The following is an 8728-nucleotide window of genomic DNA, read 5'->3' as shown; positions in this document are numbered from 1 at the left end:
GCCAGACTATATGATTTTGTAGGGATAACTTTATTTGGCCATGTTATTTTGAGAAGACATAATTGCTTTGTTAGTATGCTTGAAGTATTATTATTTTCTATGTCAATATAAACTTTTGTCTTGAATCTTTCTAATCTGAATATTCATACCACAATTAAGAAGATTTGCATTGAAATTATGCCAAGTAGCACTCCGCATCAAAAATTCTCTTTTTATCATTTACCTACTCGAGGATGAGCAGGAATTAAGCTTGGGGATGCCTGACACGTCTCCAACGTATCTATAATTTTTGATTGCTCCATGCTATATTATCTACTGTTTTGGACTATATTGGGCTTTATTTTCCACTTTTATATTATTTTTGGGACTAACCTATTAACCGGAGGCCCAGCCCAGAATTGCTGTTTTTTTTGCCTATTTCAGTGTTTCGGATAAACAGAATATCAAACGGAGTCCAAACGGAATAAAATCTTCGGAAACGTGATTTTCTCACTGAAGGTGATCCAGGAGACTTGGACCCTACTGCAAGGGATCAAAGAGGAGGTCCTGAGGGTGGGGGCATGCCCCCTGCCTCATGGGCCCCTCGGTGCTCCACCTACATACTCCTTCCTCCTATATATACACACGTACCCCCAAACGATCAGAACAAGAGCCAAAAACCTAATTCCACCGCCGCAACTTTCTGTATCCACGAGATCCCATCTTGTGGCCTGTTTTGGAGCTCTGCCGGAAGAGGGCCGTCATCACGGAGGGCTTCTACATCATCCTAGCCCCTCCGATGAAGTGTGAGTAGTTTACCTCAGACCTTCGGGTCCATAGTTAGTAGCTAGATGGCTTCTTCTCTCTCTTTGAATCTCAATACAAAGTTCTCCCCTTCTCTTGTGGAGATCTATTCGATGTAATCTTGTTTTTGCGGTGTGTTTGTTGAGATCGATGAATTGTGGGTTTATGATCAAGTCTATCTATGAATAATATTTGAATCTTCTCTGAATTCTTTTATGTATGATTGGTTTTCTTTGCAAGTCTCTTCGAATTATCCGTTTGGTTTGGCCAACTAGATTGGTAGTTCTTGCCATGGGAGAAGTGCTTAGCTTTGGGTTCGATCTTGCGGTGTCCTTACCCAGTGACAGAAGGGGCAGCAAGGCACGCATTGTATTGTTGCCATCGAGGATAACAAGATGGGGTTTATTTCATATTGCATGAATTTATCTCTCTACATCATGTCATCTTGCTTAAGGCGTTACTCTGTTTTTAACTTAATACTCTAGATGCATGCTGGATAGCGGTCGATGAGTGGAGGAATAGTAGTAGATGCAGAATCGTTTCGATCTACTTGTCACGGACGTGATGCCTATATACATGATCATGCCTAGATATTCTCATAATTATGCACAATTCTATCAATTGCTCAATAGTAATTTTTTCACCCACCGTAGAATACTTATGCTCTTGAGAGAAGCCACTAGTGAAACCTATGGCCCCCGGGTCTATTCTCATAATATCAATCTTCATCACTTTTATATTGTTTTGCTATTTACTTTGCCTTTACTTTTTACTTTGCATCTTTACATCAAAAATACCAAAAATATTATATCTATCAGATCTCACTCTCGTAAGTGACCGTGAAGGGCTTGACAACCTCTAATCGGGTTGGTTGCGAGTAGCTATCGCTTTGTGCAGGTACGAGGGACTTGAGCGTGGGCTCCTACTGGATTGATACCTTGGTTCTCAAAAACTGAGGGAAATACTTACGCTACTCTGCTGCATCATCCCTTCCTCTTCGGGGAAAACCAATGCAAGCTCAAGACGTAGCAGACATCAATATCTTCTATCTCAGCAGGTGCAATATCATGCATAATTTCTTTGTATAAGGAATGAGGTATTGCACTAGAACTAGCACTAGCACCCATGTCACATAAGCCATAATAACAATGATCTCCCATTTTAACAGAAATAATAGGCATGCCTACCACAGGTCTAGGTTTATCTTTAGCACAGGGTTTAGCAATTCTAACAGTTTCATCACAGAAATAAATAACATGCCCATCAATATTATCAGACAAGAGATCTTTAACAATAGCAATATTAGGTTCAACTTTAACTTGATCAGGAGGTGTATATGTTTTCATATTGCTTTTACGAACCATAGTTGAAGCTTTAGCATGATCCTTTATCCTAATAGGGAAAGGTGGTTTCTCAACATAAGCAGTAGGAACAATAGTATCATTATAAGTGACAATATTTTCTTCAACTTTAATAGGTTCAGCTACTTTTACTTCTATGGGAGGATGATATTTAAAACACTTCTCCTTGGGGAGATCAACATAAGTAGCAAAAGATTCACAGAAAGAAGCTACTATCTCAGAGTCAAGTCCATATTTAGTGTTAATTTTATGAAAAATATCGGTATCCATAAAAGATTTAACACAATCAAAACTAGGTGTCATACATGACTCCTTACCTTTGTCGAGGTCCAAATCTTCAGAGTTGCGTTTAATTCTTTCCAATAAATCCCATTTGAATTCAATAGTCTTCATCATAAAAGAGCCAGCACAAGAAGTATCAAGCATGGTGCGATTGTTATCAGAAAGCCGAGCATAATTTTTTTGAATAATCATTTCTCTTGAGAGCTCATGATTGGGGCATGAATATAACATTGATTTAAGCCTCCCCCAATCTTGAGCGATGCTTTATCCTTCGCGAGGCCAAAAATTATGTATGTAATTGCGATCACGATGAACAAGATGCATAGGATAAATGTAACTCCCAAGCTTCTTGGCAAATGGTCTGCAGACCGAAAAAGTGTGGGGGCCTAGGGGTTCTGGACTTACAAACCCAAAGTGATGCTTTACTCATGAAATACCTGCACAAATTCTATAACCATTGGGATCTGCCATGGGGTGACTTGATTTGGTCTACTTATTACAATAACAAAATCCCACATGCCTCAGACCCATGTGGATCATTCTGGTGGAAAGATGTGCTCAAACTCACACCTATCTATAGAGGCATCTCACAAGTGATCGTTCGCAAAGGAGATACTGTGCTTATGTGGAAAGACCTTTGGTTGGATGAGGTCCTTGCAGATTCACACCCCCGTGCTTTTTCTTATGCCAAACTTGAAGATATTTCTGTCAGGGATTTTCTTGGGTGTACAAATCTCAATGAAACCTTTCACCTACCACTATCCATGCAAGCACACAATGAGCTACGTCATATCCAGGAACTCACAGCGCATGTTGGTGATGATGAGGGCGAGGACATGGACTCCTGGATTTACGAGTGGGGCACTGAGATATACACCGCCAAAGGATATTGCAATTTCTACTTCCGCGAGGCCACTGCACACATTAGCTACAAATGGCTCTGGAAATCCTCGGCCACAATGAAAATCAAAGTCTTCGGTTGGCTTCTTCTCTCTGATCGCCTCAACACTAGAAATATGCTAAAGAGAAGACACTACAACATCGGGGACAATTATGGCTGCATTCTATGTGGCAGCACTGAGGAAGAAACAGTTGAACATATGATCTTTACTTGCCACTTCAGTTCAACCTGATGGGACACCTTGAATATCCAATGGACAACTAATGGAGATCGCCTAAACTGGATCAAGGAAGCCAAATCAAGATGGGACAACCAAATGTTTATGGAGTTTTTTCTATATGCCTCCTGGAGTTTGTGGAAAGAACGGAATAACAAGCACTTTAGGAGAATTGACCCCACGATTGGCTCTTGGGCAAGGAGATTCAAAGAAGACCTCTCTCTACTCATACATAGAGCTAAAGAGAAACACAAGCAGTTCCTCTCAACTTTTACCCAGACCTTTGTCGTCCCATAGTCTACTACTTAATTAGGCTACCTACATATACCCTTATTTTTATCATGGCTATGGATGTAAGATTATGACCTTGAACAAAACTTTTTGATACTTTAATTCAATATATATAGTAGGAGCCTCTCCTACTGTTTCAGGTGTCAAAAAAAAGATGCATAGGATAAAACTTCTGATGAAATTCCAATTTCAATCATTTGTAATTCCAAGACCCCATATCATCACATAGCCTATACCATGTCGATGCATCTCCCTTCAAAGATAAAGGGAAGACCTTCTTCTTAACAACATCTCCGGGTACACCCGCAAGCTTAAATAATCCACAAACTTCATCCACATATATTAGATGCTCATCAGGATGTTTTGTTCCATCTCCTAAAAAAGGATTAGCTAGAAGTTTTTCTATCATACCCGAAGGAATTTCAAAGCATACATTTTCATTTTCAGTAGGTTTAGTAGGTTGGGGAGAAACTCTTTGCTCTACTGGTCAGGGTGAAGATACCCCGAACAAGCACCTCAGAGGATTACTTTCCATAGTAACAAGTGACAGTAAATTTCAGCACACTATATAAATTTTTCCTTACCAAATTCCACCTACCAAAGGCGCTTCACTCCCCGGCAACGGCGCCAGAAAATATTCTTGATGACCCACAAGTATAGGGGATCTATCGTAGTCCTTTTGATAAGTAAGAGTGTTGAACCCAATGAGGAGCAGAAGGAAATGATAAGCGGTTTCCAGCAAGGTATTCTCTGCAAGTACTGAAATAAGTGGTAATAGATAGTTTTGTGATAGGATAATTTGTAACGAGCAACAAGTAACAGCAGTAAATAAAGTGCAGCAAGGTGGCCCAATCCTTTGTGCTAGCAAAGGACAAGCCTGGACAAACTCTTATATAGAGAAAAGCGCTCCTGAGGACACATGGGAATATCATCAAGCTAGTTTTCATCACGCTCATATGATTCGCATTCGGTACTATGATAATTTGGTATTTGGGTGGACCGGTGCTTGGGTACTGCCCTTACTTGGACAAGCATCCCACTTATGATTAACCTCTATTGCAAGCATCCGCAACTACAACAAAAGTATTAAGGTAAACCTAACCATAGCATGAAACATATGGATCCAAATCAGCCCCTTACGAAGCAACGTATAAACTAGGGTTTAAGCTTCTGTCACTCTAGCAACCCATCATCTACTTATTACTTCCCAATGCCTTCCTCTAGGCCCAAATAATGGTGAAGTGTCATGTAGTCGATGTTCACATAACACCACTAGAGGAGAGACAACATACATCTCATCAAAATATTGAACGAATACCAAATTCACATGACTACTAATAGCAAGACTTCTCCCATGTCCTCAGGAACAAAAGTAACTACTCACAAAGCATAAACATGTTCATAATCATAGGGGTATTAATATGCATATAGGATCTGAACATATGATCTTCCACCAATTAAACCAACTAGCATCAACTACAAGGAGTAATTAACACTACTACCAACCTACTAGCACCAATCCAGGACTTGGAGACAAGAATTGGATACAAGAGATGAACTAGGGCTTTGAGAGGAGATGGTGTTGATGAAGATGTCGATGGAGATTGCCATCTCCCGATGAGAGGAGCGTTGGTGATGACGATGGCGATGATTTCCCCCTCCGGGAGGGAAGTTTCCCTGGCAGAACAGCTCCGCCAGAGCCCTAGATTGGTTCCGCCAAGGCTCCGCCTCGTGGCGGCGGAGTTTCGTCCGAGAAGATGGCTTGTTATTTTTTTCCCATCGAAAAATTTCATATAGCAGAAGATGGCCACCGGAGGGCCACCAGGGGCCCACGAGGTAGGGGGCGCACCCAGGGGGTAGGGCATGCCCCCACCCTCGTGGGCAGGATGTGGCCCCCCTGGTGAAGTTCTTGCTCTCAGTATTTTTTATATATTTGGAAAACATCTTCTGTGAAGTTTCATGACTTTTGGAGCTGTGCAGAATAGGTCTCTAATATTTGCTCCTTTTCCAGCCTAGAATCCCAGCTGCTGCATTCTCCCCCTTTATAGAAACCTTGTAAAATAAGAGAGAATAGGCATAAGTATTGTGACATAATTTGTAATAACAGCCCATAATGCAATAAATATTGATATAAAAGCATGATGCAAAATGGACGTATCAACCATACGTGTGCAGTGGGTGAAGTGCAAAAAAGGGGATTCTTTTCGGAAGTTGGGACTCCGGTGTTACTTACATGCGATGCAGGGAGCAGTCCAGGATAATCGGCGGTGATGGCCACCAAGGCACCGTCGCAGCTTAACTGATAAAACGTCCTGTCGATGAGATCCACGAATATGTCCGGATCTTCTTCGAGTCCGGGATCGAGGGCCCGATCAGGGTCCTTTGGCTGTGGAGATGGGTTGTGAATCTCCCTCACAACTTTTCGTAGTTCCTGCTATGAAATAGCGAGGTAAATATTTATGACAAAGAAAGCGGGAAGGTTTGGAGTAAAAAGCAGCAGCTCACCCAGTTTGGGGGGTTGTACATGGAGAATCCATCCTGCGGCTTAATACGGACGAACTCCTCTTCCTCTCCCTTATATAAATCGGACAGTATTTTTGCCAGAGCGGCGGCGGAGTCCGGACCTTTACGGCCACAGCGGGTGGCATCGTTTTCTCCATTGAAGTGCCACATGGGTTGTCCCCGATATTGAAGTGGCTGCACCCCCCGCATCATACATATTGACATGACCTCGATTGTTGTCAGTCCTGATTCGGCCAGTATCTTTATCCGGCTCATCAGGCAAAGGACCTCTCTGTTATCTTCCTCCCGGGGGCTCCGAGGGCGCCAGCTATGGCGTTTCTTCAAAGGGGCATTGTTGAACTCAGGAAGGCCCATCCGAATAGGGTATGGAAGGGGAACGTCCTCCATATAAAACCACTCCGAAGGCCAGTCTTCGGATGTCTTCTTCGGAGTACTGGACAGGTATCCGGTCCCGGCGATGCGCCATGTTTCGGCTCCACCCACTTGAAATATTGACCCCTTTCTATGTACGGGGCACGAGGAAGATAGCCTCTTCCATAACTCGAAATGAGCTTCGCAGCCCACAAACAGCTCACAAAGGGCAACGTAGCTTGCGATGTGTAGTATGGAGGCGGGAGTGAAGTTATGCAGCTGGAGGCCATAGAACTCCAGGAGCCCATGAAGGAATGGATGGATTGGAAATTCGAGTCCCCTCAATAAATAGGGGACGAGGCATACCCGCTCCCCTGTGGATGGGTTGGGAAAGCTTTTCGCTTGCTCCATGCCATTATAAGTGGCTAGTCCGGCTCGGACGGGGACCATGTATGCAGGAGGGAGAAACCCCTGGGTCTGCAACTCTACTAGTTGGCTATGGGGAATAGAACACTTCTCCCAACTACCTGGCTTAGGGCTACGGGGGCGAGAGGAGGAGCTGCGGTGGCCGGCCATGGTGGGATGGATTTTTCCGGGCATGCTCCGATGGATACTCGCTGTGGGAAGGTGGTATGATCTAGATCTGAAGATCCCCGACTGTTTAAATAGACAATTCAACTACCCGGTTAGGGTGGTAAATGTAAAAACACCCTGACCTCTCGCATTCACTCGACACATGGAAGATAGCCATTATTAAGGCACAGAAGCCGAGGAGTGCAACATTCATGGGAGGCCGGACACAACTTGTCGGTGTACTAGAATAGGGGTACCCTAGTACCCCGAACTTGTGCACGGGCAGTTGCAGCACCCCGCGGCAAAGGCTTGTCGGGCGAACGCCAAGATCCCCCAAGGTTCCCTTGGAGCCATCCAAGAACAAAGTATTTAAGCTAAGGAGACAAGACCCCGGCAAGAGGAGCTTGCCGGGAAGGCCAACCAAGGCGCTCCAAGGAACTTGCCGCGACGCGCCACGCGCTCCGGCAAGGCAACAAGGCCCCGGCAAGAGGAGCTTGCCGGGAAGACTAAATAAGGTACCCCGAGGCCCGGTGAGCGACGAGCTTCTGGACCCGGCAAGATAACAACAGCGGCAAGGCGCTTGCCGCGGTAGGCGGCCACTCTGCGCCCACGCTCCAGCGCATCCACCAACGTGTCGCTCTGGGGGCCTCTCCGAGCGCGCGTGGCGGGAGGCTGTGCAGCCAGCGGTGCACAGTGGCATGCGAAGCTGACAAGATCGCCATCGTGGCGAACGGTGGCGCCCCTAACGGTCCTTTTCTACACTGTTCGGGCGACTCAGACGGGCATTTAATGCCCTTGTCCCCTGCCGTCAGGGTTAGGTAGGGTGCACTGTACAAGCAACTGTATCAACTACCTCACTTTTTACGTTTTTACCCTCCTCTGCGTTGCCACCTGTCGGTGACCCCTTTAGCGTATAAAAGGAGGCCCATGCGCAACGTAGAGGGGGTTCGGATAGTTAGTTTCGATTCATTCATAGCCCAGAAAACATCACACTCTCTCGCTCGAGAGCAAGAACACCAGATAATACAACCAGACAAGCAGCAGTAGGAGTGTTATCTCTCCGGAGAGCTCCGAAGCTGGGTAAACTGCTCGTGTGCCTCGCCTCGATATGCTCTTCGTGCGACCTCCGCCCCCCGCTGAACTGAAAGGGGCCCTGTCCGCCGGCCCCATAGGTGTTCGTGGATCCGTTTCCCGACATCTTTGGCACGCTAGGTAGGGGACTTCGGCAGTAGCCGCTCCATCCATGTCACTTCCGCCACCGTTGGAGCAAACGAGTGGTGGGATGGACGCTGGCGGAAGAAAGGACGTCGACGAGGAAGCTCATGATGCTGCCAGGTCCAAGAACAAGGTGAGCCTGATTCAAGATTTAGACGAAACATTTGCAAAGCTGCGCAAGATCAACCTCAAGCTTAACCCCGAGAAGTGCGTGTTTGGAGTCCCTTCCGG

This window comes from Triticum aestivum, chromosome 1A (genome assembly GCF_018294505.1).
Source record: "Triticum aestivum cultivar Chinese Spring chromosome 1A, IWGSC CS RefSeq v2.1, whole genome shotgun sequence".
In the NCBI taxonomy this organism is placed as follows: Eukaryota; Viridiplantae; Streptophyta; class Magnoliopsida; order Poales; family Poaceae; genus Triticum; species Triticum aestivum.
The sequence above is the reverse complement of the archived record's forward strand: the minus strand, read 5'-3'. Positions refer to the sequence as shown.